At 42.6% G+C, this 23188-nt stretch overlaps 1 long non-coding RNA gene across 1 annotated transcript; it reads left to right on the forward strand.

The window, feature by feature from the left end:
* Positions 1-455: 455 nt before the first annotated feature.
* LOC147357121 (uncharacterized) lies at positions 456-10133 on the forward strand. Its single transcript, XR_015143786.1, has 2 exons — positions 456-971; positions 9963-10133. It is a non-coding gene; the product is annotated as an uncharacterized LOC147357121 (long non-coding RNA).
* The last annotated feature ends 13055 nt before the right edge of the window (positions 10134-23188 follow it).

Genomic DNA, 23188 nt, shown 5'->3' on the forward strand with positions numbered 1-23188 from the left:
CCCATACACAAGCAGTCACCCTCTACTCCCCTTCCCCTCTACTCCCTGGCAACCACCAACCTGCTTTCCATCTCCGTGGATTTTCCTGTCTGGATATTTTGTAAAAACAGAATTATGTAATATGTGACCTTTCATGCCTGGTTTCTATACTTGGCATAATATTTTTGAAGTTCAAACACATTATAACACGTATCTGTACTTCATTTCTCATTAGGGCTGAATAATTCTCCATTGTATGTATACACCACGATTTATTTATCCATTTATTTCATTGATGGACATTTGGGTTGTTTCTACTTTCTGCCTGTTGCAAACAGTACAACTGTTAGGGGAAGCACACTGACTGAAACCGCCCACCCTGACCAGGCACCATAGTAACCATTTGCATGTTTTATGACAGGAGGTCCTGGTAAAGAACACGGAACTAATAAGCCACCACCAACAGGAAGAGTTCCAGAAAGGTCAAAAACAGACACCACGAGTTGGACCACCTCCCAGAATCCCTCTCTCTGGCATCCATCTTGGCTGAACAATGCCTGCACCACCAGGAAGGACTCTGAGTCAGAATGATTGGCCAAGGGCAACCCGGAAACTAACCCCATCACCATAAAACCCGAGACTGTGAGCCACGCGGCAGAGCAGCTCTCCTGGGTTCCCTTACCCTCCTGCTCTCCACCCGGGTGCTCCTTTCCAATGAAGTCTCTTGCTTTGTCAACACGTGTCTCCTCGGACAATTCATTTCTGAATGTTAGACAAGAGCCCACTTTTCAGGCCCTGGAAGGGGTCCCCCTTCCTGAAACAAATGGCGACTCCACCAGGGACTCTTCTTTGCTGAGACTGACATGCTGATCACTCGGGGTACTCAAGGACCAGCTTGCCCACCGATGGACCAGACCCGGCGGCCGCAACTGGGACCCTTTTGTCCCTGGTCTCCTCCTGACGTGGACAACTGGCCAGAGTGCCCCGACCGGGTAAGGAACAAGAGAATTGATTGACCTCTCTCCCCTCCCCTCTCTCTTTCCTCTCCTTAACCCTTCCTATCCTTCCCCTTTTTTCTAGTCCTCTGGTCCTGGATGCAGGAATGGGCCTCAGCCTGAGATGAGGATTGGAGGCTGATCCCCTTTGCTTGGCAGAGAACTTGAATTCTGGTTCTGTTCTGGTCTGGTTTCTAGTTTGAATTCTGGTTCTGGTCTGGTCTGGTCTGGTTTCTGGTAGGGCCGAGTTCCAGTCGTCCCTTCTCTGGAGGCCCAGGGTAAAGTCCCGTAACGCCTGGGTATCTGAGGTGGCGAGAGAGGTCTGTAAGGCCACCCCTTTTGCCCCCCTCTCCTGCCTTCTCTCGTCTTCTTTCAACATGGCTTCCTTTCCTCCCTTTGAAATCTTTGAAGACCTGAGATATTTTCATTTTCTCTGTTAGTACTTGGATCCAAAGTTCTGTATCCTATAGGAGGTTTTCGGAGAGACTGTAATCTTGTATTTAAGGGAGTGTCTGATGAGGACTGCCAGGTTTATCTCTGTGTTCTGTGCTGTGATTTTTGACGGCCATTTTGCTCTGTGTGGTCATCATTTGTTTTAGACGTGCCGCCATTTTCCAAGAACTTGATTTTCTTTCCCTGTGCCTTGAGACCAGGGCTCTCAGGAACACTTATCTAGACCATCTATAACTCCCGAGACTGAGGAAAAACAGGAAGAAGTCTTTAAATTTTTTATTTGTTCCAACTGTTATAAATAAACTAGTAAATTTTATAGTGTAATATCTAATTCATGTCTAAGTTTAGAAAATGAAGCTAGATCTCACTTTGTGTCTGTCTGAATATGTGTATGTCCTGGTATATCTTTGTCTCTGGATAATATTTTTGAGATTAATTTATGAATGAGTGCTATTTAACTGGTTTAAAGAAAAGTAAGCACTTACAAGGGCTTTCCTGGTGGCTCAGCTGGTAAAGAATCCACCTGGAAGACCTGGGTTCAATCCCTGGGTTGGGAAGATACCCTGGAGAAGAGAATGATTACCCACTCCAGTATTCTGACCTGGAGAATTCCATGGAGTGTATAGTCCATTGGGGTTGCAAAGAGCTGGACATGACTGAGCGACTTTCACATTCCATTCAAAGAACTTATAAATTCTAAACTAAGCTAAATTAATTCCAGGTTCATGTGAAGTGGGAAATATTCAATATTAAATTAATACCTGGTAACAGATATGTCTCTAGAACCATCAATAAGTATAATACTTCTGTTGTACCTAGGTTTACTAGAGGTCAAATAAGACTGTATTCTGCCACAAATATGTCAACAAGAAATGTACCTCACTGTGGAAAATAGGGAAACTAAGATGTGTTTTCAGTAGAAGAAGATATGGGAAAAAAATACTGAAAAGAGTTATGCATGATTAGGATTTTCTAAAATTGGTTTACAATTAGTTGGGTAAATGGATTTTATTAGGAATAACACAGCCATAGGAAAACTGGTTAGAGCCAACTATGTCCAAGATGGCAGAGCTGACTTTCACTAGACCTTAAGCCTCAGTATTTAGGCCCATTGTGACATATCACCACTTATGATACACCCACCAGCACCGGCTAAATGTGACTGAATTAAATTACATGGGAAATATTATCAAACGAGTAATAAATCCTCTCAGGTTACACTGTGTGGTAAACATTACTAATATAGATATCCTAGAAATTATATGGAGTTCCTAATATTCTGATATGTCCTGGTATTCTAATGGGAAAACTGATGACTTCACAAAGGTTAACAAAAGGATGAATGAACCAATGAATATGCTTATAACTTTTATGGTGGTTTGCCATGAAATCAAAAGATGCTTGCTCCTTGAAAGAAAAGCTATGACCAACCTAGACAGCATATTAAAAAGCAGAGACATTACTTTGCCAACAAAGGTCCGTCTAGTCAGAACTATTTTTCCAGTAGTCATGTATGGATGTGAGAGTTGGACCATAAAGAAAGCAGAGCATTGAAGAATTGATGCTTTGGAACTGTGCTGTTGGAGAAGACTCTTGAGAGTCCCTTGGGCTGTAAGGAGATCCAACCAGTCAATCCGAAAGGAAATCAGTCCTGAATATTCATGGGAAGGATTGATGCTGAAGCTGAAACTCCAGTACTTTGGCCACCTGATGAAATGACTCCTTGGAAAAGACCCTGATGCTTGGAAAGATGGAAGGTGGGAGGAGAAAGGGACGACAGTGGGTTGGATGGCATCACCGACTTGATGGACTGGAGTTTGAGTAGGCTCTCAGAGTTGGTGATGGACAGGGAAGCCTGCTGTGCTGCAGTCCATTGGGTTGCAAAGAGTCAGACATGACTGAGTGACTGAACTGAACTGATCTGAAAAAATTATAGGTTTGAATCTATGTTTTCTGGGAGTAGAGAAAACATTCCCCTCAGACTAATTATGATGGTAATTTGGTAAAATTATATGTTATAAACAAATTGAAACAATTATATTTTCTATCTGACTCCTCCAGAGATTGGAAACTCTTAGGTTTTCAGTAACTTTATCAGTTAAGTTAGGAAGGTTATCTCACTAACAGGTACAGAATTTTTGCAACCTTGAAAAGGTAATTTTTGAGACCTTGAAAAGATAAGAATTCACCTAGATTTGTTAAGTGAAATCTGTAATAAGCCTTTGGCGTGACTTTCCCAGCCCTAAAAGGTTTTATTTTAAAAGTTCATTCTGAGACTTTATAAAAGTTTTAGCAAGGCAATAAGTCTATGATCAATTATGGTTATATAAATCATCAGACCAAATTTATTGAGAGCAGAATGATTTTGCAAACAAACTAATCTTTAATTTAGTTAAATTTGGTAAAAATGAGGGTAATTTTAGAGAGAAAAAGATGTTTCAATAAATATTAAATCCCAGTTTGTTAATAGAAGTCTGTATATACTAAGACTCATTTCCTGGATAGTTCTTTGCTGTTATGCCATATTAATGTAAATTTAATTGAATTCTTAAAGAACACCCTAAGTTTGTTTCCGAAGCTTATCTCAGTAATCTATCTTTGGATGAAGATCAGATGCCTCATGATCTGCAACCAGGACTAGAAAAAGACATAATTTAAGGGACTGTCTCCAACCTGGATGGAAGGACCTTTTTATCAGGTACTCTTAACTAGCTCATGCTTGGTAAAATTGAAGGGAAATTGACTGTTAGATTAATTCCCACTTCCAAAGGCCCCTACACTGGACGAGTTTATAGAGAGGACTCCTAACCTGAACTCACCTTGAAATGACATTCAAACAGAAGAAACTGCTTAACTAGGCCAAGAAGATGACATCAGAAGTAGACAGCTTGCCCCAGATGCTGGACCTGATTCATGTGATCATTTATAATGTTTTCTTGACTTCTTGGACCTTTACATATAAATCAAATGCTTTTCTATCATAGGCATGATCCTATGCTGGTTTTAGAAATCAACCCAATTGTTGGGTTTGGTCAATTACCTGCGTCTAGCTCTGGGTTACCTTGGTGAATTTCTCTACTCCAAGGTTCTGATTGGTTGGCACTGAGAAAATTAACTTAAAAAGAAAAATTATTGTCATATTCAGGTCACTATTGATATTACAGGGCTTCCCAGGTAAAGAACCCGCCTGCCAATGCAGGAGACTTAAGAGACCCCAGTTTGATCTCTAGGTGAGGAAGATCCCCTGGAGAAGGAAATGGCAACACACTCCAGTATTCTTGCCTGGAGAATCCCATGGACAGAGGAGCCTGGCAGTCTACACTCCATAGAGTCGCAAAGAGTTGGACACGACTGACGTGACTTAGCACACGTTGATATTACTAGAGTGGATCCCCTCTCCTGGCCAATTAATAATGCCTGCTCTGACTCTGCCCATAAATTTGAGTTATCTTCTATTACACAGGGTTTCCCTGATGGCTCAGTGGTAAAAGAATCTGCCCGCAATGCAGGAGACCCAGGTTTGATCCCTGGGTTGGGAGGATCTCTTGGAGAAGGGAATGGCAGCCCACTCCAGTATTCTTGCCTGGAGAATCCCATGGACAGAGGAGCCTGGTGGGCTACAGTCCATGGGGCTGCAAAGAGTCGGACTCTACTGAGCTACTAACCCTTTCACTTTTCTGTTACTCAAGCTCAATCAGAGGAACAAGCAAAGTTTCAGCAAAGAAAAAAACCTCCCACAATAATGGGATGGATTTATATAGATAATACCAGGCTATAATAATTTAGGTTTAAAGTCTCCTCTATGTTGGAAACAATTAAATCATACTAAGGATAATAGTCTACCAACAGTAGGAAACTGGGCTATGTGCCTTATAGACAGTACCAATATATAATTTCCCTGGAAGATAAGGATTCATACAGAATAGACTAAGTCAGGCAACCTGGGATATACTGCGCTACATCTAATGGGAGCTGTTAGCGTAGGTCTTACTTGTGACGTTACTAATAATGCTGGCTATGGTATTTTTATTTTACCTGTTTTACAAAATTGCTGTTTGTTACACTGCCAAATGTGTGGTAGGCCTCTGAAAAATAATATATAGTTCCATATGAGATCGATGATTGTAACAGTGTTGTTACAATCCAGATTGTAACAGATTGTAACAGATCCAGATTGTAACTCTGGATATGGGAAGAAGCCACAGGAGGGAATATTTTCCTAGACCAAGAGGCTAGTAAGACAGGTGGTCCAGAGAATTTTGGATACTGTTTTATGGCCTAGTCCAGTAACAGCACATTGAGTGGCCTGTCAACAAAATCTTTGCCAGACCTGAGAATGGACATTCTCAGCTCTGTGGGATGAAATGGTCATGAAGTGCCACCTCCCCCGCACCAAATCATGGTTGAGTTTATGACCAAGAAGGGGCCCTGCCAACTGGAAACTGGCACTTGCCATCTAATTACTCAAAGATTAAATCATGGCCACCACAGCTACTGACCTCCAACACCTCTGAAAGGAGTTCAGGGTGGAAATCAGGAAGGAGGCACTCTGTGCTCTGGGAAAAACTGGCAGAACAGGCCTTCAGAGAGAGATCTTTTCAGAAGATTTTATGAGTCCCAATTCTTGCATCTTCTCATACACAGAGAAATGACATCATTAATGGTGACATCTGCTTTGGCTATTAAGGAGAATATCACAATTAAAAGTCAAAATAGAGTAGCTATGGTTCAGACATCCAAGGAAATAACTAGGAGACACTACGGATGTAATTTCAGACTAGTCCTTATATCGCTAAAAACTTGAGTTTTGTGAGTCTCAAAACAACGTCTGCTGGCAGCTAGTAACTACAACCTTACTTTTTATAAAACTAGGCAACTGGCTACCTGGCTACAAGTCTCCCCAAAGTGCCAGGTCCAGACTGGATTTCAGGCCTATTATTCTGAAAAGAAATGAGATTTATTTTGCCTGTTATAATTCCAGTTGTCACTCCTTCAGCTACTTCTAATTGTGTCTGTTACACCTAAATGGCAGACCAAGGGATTGAGATTTTAATCATACAAGGCTCAGATCTAGGACTTGGAACTCAGAAATACTTCCAATTCAGAGTCTATTCTCCAAACTGAGTCAGTCCTATGCCCCACTTTGACAGGAAGTTATCAGAGTCATAGTTACCCAGTTCCCTGAATTAAAACTGAGCAGGACTCCGTGGGGTTCTGGAGTACAGCACTTTTCTGCTTCCCTCTTTCTTGCTTGTAGGATATAGACTTTACTCAGCCTCCTTAACCCTCCCTGAGTTTCAAAGAACAGATCCAAACAGTTGCTGATCAGAGAAGGGAGGGGATACAAAAACAGAGGAGAAACAATCAAATGGTGGTTCAGCCCTGGGGCAAGATCCTGGTTCCTACTCAAAGAAGACCCATAACAATATCTTTGAGTTCTTCTCTGGAACTGGGGCCCCCACCCAGGTGGGAGATGAAGGCTGAGCACAGATTCCTGGAGCACCAGCCTGTTGCCTCACTACACCCTGCAGTCCTCACCTCAAATTTGCCTTCGTTTTCTGGGGACCAGTGATGAGTATCCTGTTAGGTTTCCTTATGACCCCTGTCTATTTCATCTCTGATGGGGGTCCAACAGTTTCAGGCTAAATCGCTGTTACTACAAGTATGGAAGCCTATTTTTTCAGTTAAAAAATACCTCAACTTGGATCAGGTAGAGAGAGACTTCTACTAGGCAGGACTACACCTAGGAACAGCCGGAAGACGTTACAGAAGAAAGAGACCTCTGTCCCAGTTCCCAAGAAGTATCTTGAGTATGCAGTCTCTCAGGAGGGAGCTGTTAGGGGAAGCACACTGGCTGGAACCACCACCCTGGCCAGGCACCATGGTAACCATGTGCATGAGTTGTTTTACGACAGGAGGTCCTAGTAAGAAACACGGAACTAATAAGCCTCCACCAACTGGCAGAGTTCCAGAAAGGTCAAAAGGAGACACCACCTGTCCAACCACTTCCCAGAATCCTTCTTGCTGGCATCCATCTTGGCTGAACAATGCATGCACCACCAGGAAAGACTCTGAGTCAGAATGATTGGTCAGGGACAAAATGAAAGGCGAAAGTCATTCAATCGTGTCAGACTTTTTGTGACCCCGTGGACTGTACAGTCCATGGAGTTCTCCAGGCCAGACTACTGGAGTGGTCGCCATCCCCTCTTCCAGGGGATCTTCCCAACCCAGGGATCGAACCTAGGTCTCCTGCATTGCAGGCAGATTCTTTACCAGCTGAGCCACCAGGGAAGCCCAAGAATACTGGAGTGGGTAGCCTATCCCTTCTCCAGCAGATCTTCCCAACCCAGCAATTGAACTGGGGTCTCCTGCATTTCAGGCACATTCTTTGCCAGTTGAGCCACCAGAAAAGCCTGGAAACTAATCTCATCACCATAAAACCCGAGACTGTGAGCCATGTGGCAGAGCAGTCCTCCTGGGTTCTCTTACCCTACTGCCCTCCACCAAGTACCCCTTCCCAATAAAATCTCTTCCTATGTCAGCACATGTGTCTCCTCGGACAATGCATTTCTGATTGTGAGACAAGAGCCCACTCTGGGGCCCTGGAAAGGGTCCCCCTTCCTGCAAGACACTATTGGTATATGGGTGTCCTAAGAGTGGAATTGCCAGTCCTATGGTAATCCATAGAGCCAGAAATCCTGGAGTCTAAAGTCAAGTCGGCCTTAGGAAGCATCACTATGAACAAAGTTCGTGAAGGTGATGGAATTCCAGTTGAGCTATTTCAAATCCTAAAAGATGATGCTGTGAAAGTGCTGCATTCAATATGTCAGCAAATTTGGAAAACTCAGCAGTGGCCACAGGACTGGAAAAGGTCAGTTGTCATTCCAATCCCAAAGAAAGGCAATGCCAAAGAATGTTCAAACTACCACACAATTGCACTCATCTCACATGCTAACCAAAGTAATGCTCAAAATTCTCCAAGCATGAACTTCCAGATGTTGAAGCTGGATTTAAAAAAGGCAGAGAAACCAGAGATCAAATTGCCAACATCTGTTGGATCATAGAAAAAGCAAGAGAGTTCCAGAAAAACATCTACTTCTGCTTCATTGACTATGCCAAAGCCTTTGACTGTATGGATCACAACATAAAAAATTGGAAAATTCTTCAAGAGATGGGAATACCAGACCACCTTACCTGCCTCCTGGGAAATGTGTATGCAGGTTAAGAAGCAACAGTTAGAACCGGACATGAAATAACAGACTGGTTCCAAATCAGGAAAGGAGTCCGTCGAGCCTGTATATTGTCACCTTCCTTATTTAACTTATACTCAGAGTACATCATAAGAAATGCCGGGCTGCATGAAGCACAAGCTGGTATCAAGATTGCCAGGAGAAATAACAATAACCTCAGATATGCAGATGACACCATGCTTGTGGCAGAAAGTGAAGAAGAACTAAAGAGCCTCTTGATGAAAGTGAAAGAAGAGAGTGAAAAAGTTGGCTTAAAACTCAACATTCAAAAAACAAAGATCATGGCATCCGGTCCCATCACTTTGATGCAAACAGATGGGGAAACAATGGAAACAGTGACAGACTTTATTTTTTGAGGCTCCAAAATCACTGCAAGTGGTGACTGCAGCCATTAAATTAAAAGATGCTTACTCCTTGGAAGAAAAGCTATGACTAACCTAGATAGCGTATTAAAAAGCAGAGACATTACTTTGCCAATAAAAGTCCACATAGTAAGAGGTATGTTTTTCCAGTAGTCATGTATGGATGTGAGAGTTGGACTATAAAGAAAGCTGAGCACCAAAGAATTGATGCTTCTGAACTGTGGTGTTGGAGAAGACTCTTGAGAGTCCCTTGGACTGCAAGGAGATCCAACCAGTCCATCCTAAAGGAGATCAGTCCTGGGTGTTCTTTGGAAGGACTGATGCTGAAGCTGAAACTCCAATACTTTGGCCACCTGATGTGAAGAGCTGACTCATTGGAAAAGACCCTGATGCTGGGAAAAATTGAAGGCAGGAGGAGAAGGGGATGACAGAGGATGAGATGGTTGGATGGCATCACCAATTGGATGGACATGAGTTTGAGCAAGCTCTGGGAGTTGGTGATGGACAAGGAGGCCTGGTGTGCTACAGCCCATGGGGTCACAAGAATCGGACATGACTGGCTGACTGAATTGATGGTGATCCCATGTTTTACTTTTTAAAGAACAAGCTGTTTATTCTTAACCAGTAAATTGCTGTGTATCAACCAGAAATAATAGAGAAAAATGACAACAGGATTTCTAAAAGCTCATACATGGGGGGATATGGGCAGACACTACTGGCTGATTAACAAACCAAAGTCTTTGTCTTCCTAGTACATAGGAATACAGCTGGACTACATTTTCCAGTCTCTCGTGCAGCTAGGCAAGGCCGTGTGTCTGGGTTCCTGCCAACAGAATGCAAGCAGAAGTGAAGTGGGGCAATTCCAGGTCTGGCCCTTGAACACCACCCACAGGCAATCCTCTGTGCTCTCTCTTCTTCTGCAGGCTTGATGCAGAGAAACACAGCAACCTGAGAAACCACACATCGAAGATGGGGGACGCTCGAGAAGGAAGGAGCATAGGTTCCAAAATCACCACTTGGAGGAGAGCTGCTACCATAAGGAATACTTGTTTCATAGTTTGAATGAGTGAATAACAAACTTTTATTGTGTTAAACCCTGTGAGTTTATGAGTACTCTATTATAGCGGCTAGCAGTGCCTTATCCTTACCCTAAAAGGTAAATCAGAAGACCACACCTTGCTCTCAGACAAACCTGATACTTGGGGTTAGAGTGAAAAACTGAAAATTGGGAAGAGCCCAGAAGGCCAGGGAAGCTTGAGGCTGAAGTGAATTCAAGCCCGCGGTGCTTCGTGTCAGCACAGAGAGAGGTTCAGGACTTGGGCTCTGGAAAGCTCGCCTAGGACAGCGCCTGGGCCAGCCTGAACGACGACTTGCTGTGGTGTCCTTAGAACAAGGAGAGAAACGAGGCCTTTGCACCTAGTAAATTGTTTCAATCAGGAAAACTGGGAGCTTAAAAAAACAAGAAGGCGTCTCTGAGACTGAATACACTTGATCTTTCTTAGACTCAAAAATCTGTTGAGGCTCATCTGTTTTTTATGCTTTGTTGCTTTCTTTGATCACTTCCCATCTGTTTTCTCATGGTTTCTTAAGAAATTTCTATTTGAAAACTCCAAATCAGACAGTCAGTGGAAATAGCCATCAGGGAAAATTTAGAGCCCTTAAAGCCCAGGTGAAAGTGGTGCAGGGACTGATGTTTCTCAGTGTGGGCGTCTCGGTATTTGGGGCAGGTAATTCTCTCACATTCAGGCCATCCCAAGAACTTCAGGGTATTTAGCATCCTTGGCTCAGCCCACTAAATGACAATACAGACCCAGTTATCAGTTCAGTTCAGTCACTCAATCGTGTCCAACTCTTTGCGACCCCATGGACTGCAGCACACCAGGCTTCCCTGTTCATCACCAACTCCCGGAGCTTGTTCAAATTCATGTCCATCAAGTCAGTTTTGCCATCCAACCATCTCATCCTCTGTTGTCCCTTTCTCCTCCTGCCTTCAATCTTTCCCAGCATCAGGGTCTTTTCCAAGGAGTCAGTTCTCATCAGGTGGCCAAAGTGTTGGAGTTTCAGCTTCAGCATCAGTCCTTCTAATAAATATTCAGGACTGATTTCCTTTAGGATGGACTGGTTGGATCTCCTTGCAGTCCAAGGGACTCTCAGAGTCTTCTCCAACACCACAGTTCAAAAGCATCAATTCTTCAGTGCTCAGCTTTCTATATGGTCCAATTCTCACATCCATATATGACTACTGGAAAAACCACGGCTTTGACTAGGCGGACCTTTGTTGGCAAAGTAATGTCTCTGCTTTTTAATATGCTCTCTAGTTTAGTCATAGCTTTTCCTCCAAGAAGCGTCTTTTAATTTCATGGTTGCAGTCACTGTCTGCAGTGATTTTGGAGCCCAAAAAAGTCTGTCACTGTTTCCATTGTTTTCTCATCTATTTGCCATGAAGTGATGGGACCAGATGCCATGATCTTTGTCTTTTGAATGTTGAGTTTTAAGCCAACTTTTTCACTCTCTTCTTTCACTTTCATCAAGAGCCTCTTTAGTTCTTCTTCACTTTTTGCAATAAGGGTGGTGTCATCTGCATATCTGAGGTTATTGTTATTTCTCCTGGCAATCTTGATATCAGCTTGTGCTTCATGAAGCCTGGCATTTCACATGAGGTACTCTGCATGTAAGTTAAATAAGCAAGGTGACAATATACAGCCTTGACATACTCCTTTCCCAATTTGGAACCAGTCTGTTATTCCATGTCCGGTTCTAACTGTTGCTTCTTGACCTGCATACAGATTTCTCAGGAGGCAGATAAGGTGGTCTGGTATTCCCATCTCTTGAAGAGTTTTCCACAGTTTGTTGTGATCTACACAGTCAGAAACTTTGGCTTAGTCAATAAAGCAGAAATAGATGCTTTTCTGGTATTCTCTTGCTTTTTCTATGATCCAACAGATGTTGGCAATTTGATCTCTGGTTCCTCTGCCTCTTCTAAATCCAGCCTGAACATCTGGATGTTCACACTTCACATACTGTTGAAGCCTGACTTGGAGAATTTTGGGCATTACTTTGCTAGCATGTGAGATGAGTGCAACTGTTAGGTAGTTTGAACATTCTTTGGCATTGCCTTTCTTTGGGATTGGAATGAAACTAACCTTTTCCAGTCCTGTGGCCACTGCTGAGTTTTCCAAATTTTCTGGCCTATTGAGTGCAACACTTTCACAGCATCATCTTTTAGGATTTAAAATAGCTCAACTGGAATTCCATCACCTCCATTAGCTTAGTTCATAGTGATGCTTCCTAAGGCCCGCTTGACTTCGCATTCCAGAATGTCTGGCTCTAGGTGAGTGATTACACCATCGTGGTTATCTGGGTCATGAAGGTGTTTTTTGTATAGTTCTGTGTATTCTTGCCACCTCTTCTTATATCTTCTGCTTCTGTTATGTCCATACCATTTCTGTCCTTTATTGTGCCATCTTTGCATGAAATGTTCCCTTGGTATCTAATTTTCTTGAAGGGATTTCTAGTCTTTCCCATTCTATTGTTTTCTTCTATTTCAGACCCAGTTATAACAGACCCAGTTATAGTGACAATCAAAACCCTTTCAGGCATTTCTCTTTTTTAAAAGGGTGAACAAGACCTATTATCTTTTACTTATTTATTTGGCCATGATAGCCTACCATGAATGGTATCAGATTCGTGATTGCCAAAAAAAGAAGATTTAGCCTCAGGACCAGGGCCCAGGCTTGATCACTCAAGAGCTTTCATGTAGCAGTTTTATTAAAGTATAAAAAGGGACAGAGAGAGCTTCTGACACGGACATCGGCGGGGTGGGGGAAGTGTGCCCCACTGCTAGTCTTGTCAAGGTCTCATATACTTTTACAAGACCCACTCCCCCAACAGACATTAAATTAACAAGATTAGAACTAACAGTAGAAAGGTCTTACCAGACCCACTCCCACAACATAAGATAACATATCTTAAGATAATAAGATTAGTCTAGGTTCTTGTTAAGAAGGAGAAACATGTCCTCAAGCAAGATATATTGTTGTGTTATAACCCATTTTCTCCTGTATATGTCACCTAGATATCACCTGGTATCTCCTGTATATCACCCTTTTCTCCTCCTTGAGAGCCTTGGACCCCTTTCTCCTTCTCAAGGGCCCTGGACCCCTCCCTCCTTGAGGGCCCTGGACTCCTTATCAACCTGCCTGACAATTAGCTCTCTCACAGGCTTGTGGGATCCTAGTTCCCCCACCAGGAATCAAACCTGCCTCGTCTGCTCTGGAAGCTCAGAGTCGCACCTGCTGGATCTCCAGGGAAGTCCCCTCCAGACATTTCTAAACAGCCGTATGTGGGAGCAACACCCTGACTCCCAGGTTGGGAACCTCTGAATGAAAGGAAAACCAGGAGAACGTAGAAGAGTTTGAGATCTGAGAGAGACTTATGAGAGATCCCTGCAGTCACCCTTGCTTTCCTTACAGCAGATTCTTCTCCAGCACCTTTGAAAAGACTCTCTAACTTAAGTCTTTTTCTTGACTCTTCCCCCTAGACCACTCCAGTGCCCTGTTCATTCAACCTCTAGCTAATTCCTCCCACTCTCCAGCGTGGATCACAATTTTCTGATTTTAATTTTCTCAAAGATTTTTTTTGCTACCACTTCCCATCTCAGGCCTCAGACCTTCCAGGTGTCCTGCTGGCTTGTTATTAGAGCCACGTCATTCCAATGTGTGTCTAAAGTCCACCTTTTTTCCACTTCAAAATAATAGACTGGAGTTTTGACCATGGTCTCAAAGGCTCTGCCAGATTAGGAGAACAGCCTTAGCAAAGGCTGGTCAAGAGGTAGCTGGCCTGCTGGAGGGATAAGCAGACAGTGTTATCTACAGGCTGTAGGCTGCATGCTGGGAGAGAAGGTGGCAGGGGCAGGAAGGGGGCAAATGATAACCTGGGTGGGAGGGGAGATCTGGGTCCCTGGGAACCGAAGGGAGGAACTGAGCTCAGAGCCAGTGTCAGATGAAAGCAGATGAGGGCACCTTCCTGCCTTCAATGCTGGGAGTCAATTAGTTAGAGTCAGATGCCTGACATGAAAGGAGGAGGTGCTCTTAGGGAAGGGGCCCCCAAGAACAGGCAAGGAGTAGGGCACAGCCACTGAACTCAAGCTGGTTGAGTCATTGGCCAGTGTGTCCATCAACACAAAAAAACCTCTCACCTAAAAAGGTTCTCTATCACAGAACAGGTCAATAAATCATGCTGACTGCGTTTACTGATGAATTTAATTAGGCCATTGGTTTGACTATCTCCCGATTACCATTTTCTCTTCATCATAAAATGCATCTCCCTTCTTTCCCTACACATATTTTAACATTTCTGAAATGAGGATATGTCTTAAAATAGATGTGTAAAGTTTCTTTCTTTCTTTTTTTTTGAAGTAGCTATTAAATCAATGAAGCATCTTATAATCGATGACAAATTAGAATCAAGGAAATAGGCTAATTACCAGAATTGATTTCTCATTTTGATGTAATATAGACAAGAGTATTTGCTGGGCATTAAGAAACACCTGTGCTTACTGGTGCATGCAAAACTGTTTGTGGACAGCCTCAGCAGACATTACACACACACACACAAACACCACACACACACATGAATGCTCACCACCCACCCCACCTTTGAGGTACTGATGGCTGTGGTTTGATGCCATCAGACCCCCAGGGAGCCCAGGGAAATGCATAATGTGCAAAATCTCACCCTCTCTTAGAAACATCATGATGGAATTGCTTTTGGTCCACTCTGCTGCTGACTGTGGTCAGTGAGAGGCAGAGGAGCTCTTCCTGCAGGAGACCAGGCCTGGCCAGTGAGATTCTGGCAGACAGATCTGATGGTTGCTGCTGACACAGAAGCGTCCTGGGAGCTGAGGTTCTCCTCACCTGGCACACCAGCCCTGGTTCCCTCGGGGGGCTCAGCCCCTCCACAGTAGCCCCCACTGCTTACCTGTCCACTCACTTCCCAACCTGGCTTGGTTAACTTCCCCATCCCTCAACGTAAGAGAAGGAAGGGATGTGTTGAATGAGATGACCAGGATTTGTCATGAAGAACAGAGGATGGTGGGTCACCATTAAGCCCTACTGGCTAGGCCAAGGCAGTTGAGAATATGAATAAGTCAGCCTGATGAAGCAACAGGGCCTCTGCTGGAGATTCCGAAAGCTCCCATCAGGAGAAGTCAATGAGCCGTGGTGGATCACGTGCTGGAAGAGATGGGAAACAATTCAGCTCACCAAATTTCTAAGTCTCTGGAAATTTCTAGCCCAAATGGGCTCCTGGGCATGTCGCCTGTCCCAGAGCCTGGGCATGGAAGGAGACGTGGTCCCAGAGGAGGAGGACCTTTTCTTGTCAATCTGAGGTTGCTCAGATTCTCAAGGAACCTAGGTTCAGGCTCTGTTGAAAAAAGGAAGTCCCTCCTGGCACCATTCCACAATGGCCCCTGCCCAGGACACCACTCCAACCTAAATTTTGTGGCCTTGAAAATCCCTGACACAAAGCAGTGTGCCTCTAATTGACTCCTCTTTGAGGGTGACTTTGTGCTACAGGGTGGGGTGGCGAGGGATGGGGTGGAATGGGATGGAGACTTGATCATGATTTAGGCCTGCTGGCTTGGCTCCTTCCCTCCTGACCAGGGGCTAGGGAAGCTGACCGAACAAACCACATGCCACAGCTGCTGGCAGAGAAGTACGGGCCGCCCCGCTGAAGGATCTCCCCACCCCTACTGTGCTACATCTGCACAGAAACCCCAAGGAGATTGACCAGCCAACATCTCTGATTTCTGATTTCACTTAATGATATCAAGAGGGCAGTTTGGGCTATTTGCTGGAGAGGGCTGGCAAGGTTCCAGCATCCTTGGCTAATCCCATTAGTCTTCTCCTGTCTGCCACTTTTGACTAGGTCCCTCCCTCAAGCCCCTCCCAGACCTCAGGCCTCTCTTCCCCTGCAGGAGGCTCATGGCAGCTGCCACTGGGGTAGCCCTGCTCACGGGCGAGTTTCACCAGAAACTGGAGGAGCAGAAGAGGCAGTGACCAGAGCAATGCCTCCAGGAGAGCCAGAGTCTCCGTCTGAGGAGCTCCAAGAGGCCACGGAAACTTCCCCCGTTTCTCTCTGTAGCAGGGGTTAACAATCTTTAGGGAGCACACACAAACAAAATCACCTCAGGGTCTGCATTTTTAATGACATATTTAACATTCTTATCCAAATAGAGACCCTGTTTGACAGCATCTCTGATGGATGGTTTCTGCTCTCTGATTGGATAGCTTTGTTTTCTGAATTCATGAGAAATAAGCCTAATCCTTTTTCACATGACGACTTTTACTTATTTATTTACCACTTTTCTTATATTTGGACCTAGGCCACACGAGCCTCCATCATAGGAAAAAGGAGTCTTAGTTGTAGACTCATACGAATGTGAGATTCTGTTCCAGTTATGTAGGTAACTGCCGTGTGATTTGGGGTACACAACACCCTGGGGATGGTTGGAACCCTCAATGATGGCTCTTATAGGTTCTGGGCACCCTGGTTTCTAGCAGGAGAAGAAGTTCCACGGTAATTAGTCTATATCCTGCTTAGAATCTTGTGATTTGGGAAAAATATAAATGAGTCTCTTTTTTCATTTATGAAACAGAAAAAAATAATGTACTGGGGACTTCTTTTCCCATTTCCTCCTGTTAAGTACATCAAAAATCCTTGGATATTATATTCAACACGAATCTAAGAAGACTGAAAGGTGGAGAGTTAAAGGCAGACAGGCTTCAAGACTTGAGGAATTACAAGGCTCAGAGGTCTTCTTTTGGCTTCATACATCCCAGACTTAGAGCTGAAGGTGCCAGTGATCCAGAAAAATTAACAGGCACATCCAAAAAGAAAAATTTCCAGCAGAATCCCAGTTGAGTTAGAGGACCTGGGAAGGGGCAGCCTAGCAAGATAGAAAATGTTTAGAGAATTACTGCTCTACTCTAGCCAAACACCACAGAAAAAACCCGTCACCCTACCTCCACCCATGCCAGCAAAGGTTGAATGGGAGGCTTAGGTTCCTTTCCTTACTAGACTGCAATGCGGTGCCCCAACACACCTGCTAGGATGCTGTTAGAGAAGGTCAAGCAGGAAGCAGGGACTTTGATGACTGATAGCAAAATATCTCCCAAACACAGTGTCAATGGAGGTCATGTGGGAAGCTTGGACTTACACCTCCACCTAGCAATAATGACACTCCCCTCCCCTTATCCACTGGCATGGTGTCAGATCTACAGCAAAGTCAGGAATTTCATCATCAGTAAGTGGTAACTAAGCCTCCTTACCACTGTGCCACAGGAGATCAAGCTGAAATTCACACCCTTGACCAGAAGTCAATAGATGACAACATCAAGATGACAAAGATGTTATAATTACCTGACAAATGAAATAGCCATGATAAAATACTCAGCAAGCAATTATCAGCACACCTGAAGCAGTGGCAAAAAGTCTCAGCAGAGAAATAGAAAATAGAAAAGAGGATCAAGCAGAAATTTTCTGACATAACAATACAATACTCAAGATAAAAAGCTCTACGGATGGGCTCAATGGCAGAATGAAGGAGACATTTTTCAAAACCAGTAAACTTGAAGATACAACAATAGAATTTGGTTCAGTTCAGTTCAGTTGCTCAGTCATGTCCAACTCTGTGACCCCATGGACTGCAGCATGCCAGACCTCTCTGTCCATCACCAACTCCCGGAGTTCACCCAAACTCATGTCCATTGAGTCGATGATATCATCCAACCATCTCGTCCTCTGTCGTCCCTTCTCCTCCTGCCTTCAATCTTTCCCAACGTCAGGGCCTTTTCAAATGAGTCAGCTCTTTGTATCAGGTGGCCAAAGTATTGGCATTTCAGCTTCAACATCAGTCCTTCCAATGAACACTCAGGACTGATTTCCTTTAGGATGGACTGGTTGGATCTCCTTGTAGTCCAAGGGACTCTCAAGAGTCTTCTCCAACACCACAGTTCAAAAGCATCAATTCTTTGGCGCTCAGCTTTCTTTATGGTCCAGTCTCACATCCATACATGACGACTGAAAAAGCCATAGTCTTGACTAGATGGACCTTTGTTGGCAAAGTAATGTCTCTGCTTTTTAATATGCTGTCTAGGTTGGTCATAACTTTCCTGCCAAGGAGTAATTACCAAGTCTTAAATTACTGAGGGGAAATAGGCAAAAAAAAAAAAGAAAGAAAGAGCCTTAGGGATATGTGGGATTATAGCAAGGATTTAATATCCATGTGATCAGAGTCCCAGGAGGAGAAGAGAAAAAGGGTGGGGATGAAAAGTTACTCAAAGAAATAATGGCTAGAAACGCCCCAAATACTGAGTCACTCTGCTGTGCACCTGAAACTACCACAACATTTTAAATCAACTATACTCCAATATAAAATAAAAAGTGAAAAAAAACTCCCCTAATTTGATGAGACATAAATTTATAGATTGCTATGCTGCTGCTGCTGCTGCTAAGTCACGACCCTATACACGGCAGCCGACCAGGCTCCTCTGTCCCTGGGATTCTCCAAGCAAGAATACTGGAGTGGGTTGCCATTTCCTTCTCCAATGTATGCATGCATGCTAAGTCGCTTCAGTCATGTCCGACTCTGTGCAATGCTTTGGACCAGCAGCCCACGAGGCTCCTCTGTCCACAGGATTCTCTAGGCAAGAATATTGGGTTGCCATTTCCTTCTGACACCGCCTTTATGGAAGAAAGTGAAGAACTAAAGAGCCTCTTGATGACAGTGAAAGAGGAGAGTGAAAAAGTTGGCTCAAAACTCAACATTCAGGAAACTAAGATCATGGCATCTGGTCCCATCACTTCATGACAAATAGATGTGGAAACAGTGGAAAGAGAGACAGACTTCATCTTTTTGACCTCCAAAATCACTGCAGGTGGTAACTGCAACTATGAAATTAAAAGACAGTTGCTCTTTGGAAGAAAACTTATGACCAACCTAGACAGCATAGTAAAAAGCAGAGACATTACTTTGCCAACAAAGGTCCATCTAGTCAAAGCTAAGGTTTTTCCAGTAGTCATGTATGGATGTGAGAGTTGGACTAGAAAGAAAGCTGAGCGCCGAAGAACTGATGCTTTTGAACTGTGGTGTTGGAGAAGACTCTTGAGAGTCCCTTGGACTGCAAAGAGGTCCAACCAGTCCATTCTAAAGGAGATCAGTCCTTAATATTCATTGAAAGGACTGATGCTGGAGCTGAAACTCCAATACTTTGGCCACCTGATGCAAAGAACTGACTCATCTGAAAAGACCCTGATGCTGGGAAAGATTGAAGGCAGGAGGAGAAGGGGACAACAGAAGATGAGATGGCTGGATGGCATCACCGACTCAATGGACATGAGTTTGGGTAAGCTCCGGGAGTTGGTGATGGACAGGGAGGCCTGGCATGTTGCAGTCCATGGGGTCGCAAAGAGTTGGACTGATCTGAACTGAAATGTATAGATTCAAGAATCAAAGTGAATCTCAAAGAAGATAAGTCAAAAGAAAATCATACCAAAATACATCATATTTAAGCTTCTGAAATCTAAAGATAAGTAATCTTGATATAATTCAAGAAAAATGGCACTACCTATAGGAAAAAATAATTTGAATGACAGTAATTTCTCATCAGAAGCTATGGAGGCCAGAGAGAAGTGGCAAAATATTTTTTTAAGTACTAAAAGAATTGTGAACCTAGAATGCTATACCTTCTGAAAATATCCATCAAAAATGAAAAGAAGTTAAGACATTCTCAAAGAAAGGAAAAGAATTTGTCCCTAGCTAATCTATCCTTTAAAAAATGGCTGGAGCATTTTGAAACAGAAAGAAAATAATAAAAGAAGAAATCTTAGAATACCAGAAAGGAAAAAAAAATAATAGAAAGAGTACAAGTATGGGTAAATGTAATAAACCTTACTTCTTGAATTTTTAAATATTTGACAGCTGAAGGAAAAATTATGACATAGTCTAATGTCGTTCTAAATGTTTATAGAGGAAATACAGCAGAAAATTATCTTGCAAATAAGGAGGATAAAGGGACATGAGGAATATTGTTTCCTCTAACTACATTCAAACTGATAAAATGATGACATCAGTAGATAATGAAAAGTTACTATATATAATGTAATGCCTAGAGCAATCACTGTAAATGTTACATAAAGGGATACACTTAAGAACACTATTGATAAATTAAAATGACACCCTAAAAAGTGGTTGAGTAGTCCACCGGAAGTGCAAAAGAAAATAGAGAAATGAATAACAGAGGGACCAAGCGGAAAACAAACTGGCAGGCTTTAGCCCTAACGTATCAATAGTTGCATTTAATATAGTCTAAATATACCATTTAAAAGACAGATTGCAGCCTGGGTTAGAAAACATGACCAGCTATGTGTTGTCCATAAAAAACTCATTTCAACTATAACAGTATAGTCAGGTTGAAGGTAAAAAGATGGGAAAAGATATATCATGCAGAAATTATTCAAAAGAAGGCAGATGTGGCTATATTAATATCAAATAAATTACCAGAGAAAAAGAGGGATGGAATGTAACGATATGCAATGATAAAAAGGTTTGCTATCAAGATGAATAGCAGTTCTAAATGTGTACACACCAAAGAACACAACTGCGTAATATGTAAGCCAAACCTGATAAAGACAGACAAGCCATAGCAGCAGCAGAAGACATCAATATCGCTCTCTCAACAATTGATAGAAAAAGTAGACCAAAAAATCAGCAAGGGTGTAGATACGTTTGGGGAAATGTTTTAACTATTAATTTATTAATTCAATTTTCTCACTAGCTATAGAGCTATTCAAATGATCTATTTCATATTGGGTCAGTCATGGTAGGTCCATTTAATTGTCAAATATATTTGTATAGAGTCATTTGTAGTATTTCCTTTTTATCCTTTTGATATCTGCAGAGTTTTCAGCGTTATTCCCTGCTTCACTCCTAATACTGTATTGATCATTTATATTCTGTCCCTTTTTTTCTTGCTAGGGGGTTTGCCAATTTTATTGATCTTTTCAAAGAACTGGCTTGTTGATTTTCTCTACTGGTTTACTGTTTTCAATTTCAATGATTTCTACTGGTGTCTCTATTATTTTCTTCTTTCTGCTTGCTTTGTGTTTATTTGCTTCATTTTTCTAGGTTGATTGACTTGAGAATTCTTCTGTGGGTAGTTCAGAACCTATAAGGACCAGCAGAGAGAGGTCCCAACTCTCCACAAGATGTGATGGCGGGGACTCACTGCACCTCAGTAAGAATACTACCAAAAGTTGTAGAATCATCTTCTTTTAAAAGGAGGTAATAATTTCCTTTAAAACATGATGGGTTAATCTCACATACTTATCTGAACTTCTTTACAATATTTCAACTAAAGTTAGAGTAAAATAATTTAAAGTCCATAAACCCTCAAGTTCAAACAGGATTAAGAGGCAAAGATAGAAAAGAAATGTTTTTTAAAACTTAGAACCTGAAGTGTTGGTGTGCAAATAACAACTGACTTAGCAGACCAGGAAAACGGAGCCTTAGGAAAGCCAATAAAAAGAAGCCAATTACTACCCCCCAAAGCTTTGTAAAGGTTTAGGAATTGGAGGCACCTGGTATCCCTGATGTGGGAGTTACCAGGTGGTGCTAAAATGAGATGGTTGGTTGGGAATCTTTAAAAGAAGCACTTAGACTCCACAGATCCAGTCTCCAAGCCCCGGAACTATGTACCTGTCCCAGTCCCACTCTAACAAAAGAGTAGCGGCTTATTCTCTTAAGAGACTGAACTAGAGGGGCTTTGTACCTGGAAACGGGCTTCCCAGGGGGCTCAGTGGTACAGAACCTGCTGGTCAGTGCAGGACACACAGGAGACGCAGGTCAGTCCCTGGGTTGAGAAGATCCCCTGGAGGAGGAAAGGGCAACGCAGTCCAGTATTCTTGCCTGGAAAATCCCAAGGACAGAAGAGCCTGACAGGCTACAGTCCATGGAACTGCAAAATGTCAGACATGACTGAGCAGCTGAGCAGGTACCGGGAATACCAACACAAGAGTGAGTTGAAGGGAGTTAAATCAAAGCCTATATCCTGAAATATGAGTTCCCTGCTACCCCCGTCCTCCTTTTCCGCTGTTGTCTCCCAGATCACTGACAGCCTGTCCTGCACCTACCTCCCACCTTGAGGCAGGAGATTACAAAACTCTTGGAGGAAAAGAGGAAAAAATAAAGAAATTTATACTTGTTCCACTTCTCCTCAAAAGACAGGATCCTAAAAGAAAAAAAAAAAAGACAGGATCCTTTCTTGATCATTAGTGAAGCCCACTAGCTGACAAGCCTAGTGGAATTTCTAGTCAGATTTTAAGCCTCTCTCTCTTAAACTTGAAGGGGTAATCAAGTATCCCCAAACAGGAGGAAAACATCTAGATGAGCCTTCCCCAAAGAGAAACAGCAGGGAAGAAAGAATAATGAGCAAGCACATAATGAAAAAAAAAGAAAACTTTAAAAAGTTTAAGTATCTTTAGAGCTACAGGAGAATAAATGGCACCCACGAAACAAAAACAGGATTCTAGGGAAAGAACAGTCAGAGAGTAAGAAAAATTCTCAGAAATTGTATATCGTGTGATATATATGCAATATACACAATAAATTATATTGTGTTTATATAAATTACATATAAAATTCCAAAGGTCAAAACAGTTTGAAAAATTATGTGAAGTAAATCTCCCAGGAGTTGGAATAAAAAGAGTAGGAGGTGAAAAATAGAGAAGAGTTAAGAAAACTAAATGATTAATTTATGAATAACAGGAGTTTGGGAAGGAGAAAACAGCAAAATAGGGGAGGAATTAACAAATAAATAATGTTTAAAATTAGACTTTCCCAGAACTAAAGGCATATTTATTTCCATGTTGACAGTTTCCATATTGATAAATTTCCTAGTACAAAGAATAAAAAAGACCTACACCACAATATACTCTTGAGAATTTCCAGATGCCAGAGATAAATAGAAGAATATATATGCTTTCAGAGAAAAAACAAAGCAAAACAACAAAGATTGAAAGTTTGAGTAAAGAATCCAAAAGAGAATAGAGCAATGCCTTTGACATCTTAAAGCAGGGATTGGCCTACTAT

This window comes from Bos grunniens, chromosome 16, assembly GCF_055505025.1.
Source record: "Bos grunniens cultivar Pamir isolate PY7600 chromosome 16, Bosgru_T2T1.0, whole genome shotgun sequence".
In the NCBI taxonomy this organism is placed as follows: domain Eukaryota; kingdom Metazoa; phylum Chordata; class Mammalia; order Artiodactyla; family Bovidae; genus Bos; species Bos grunniens.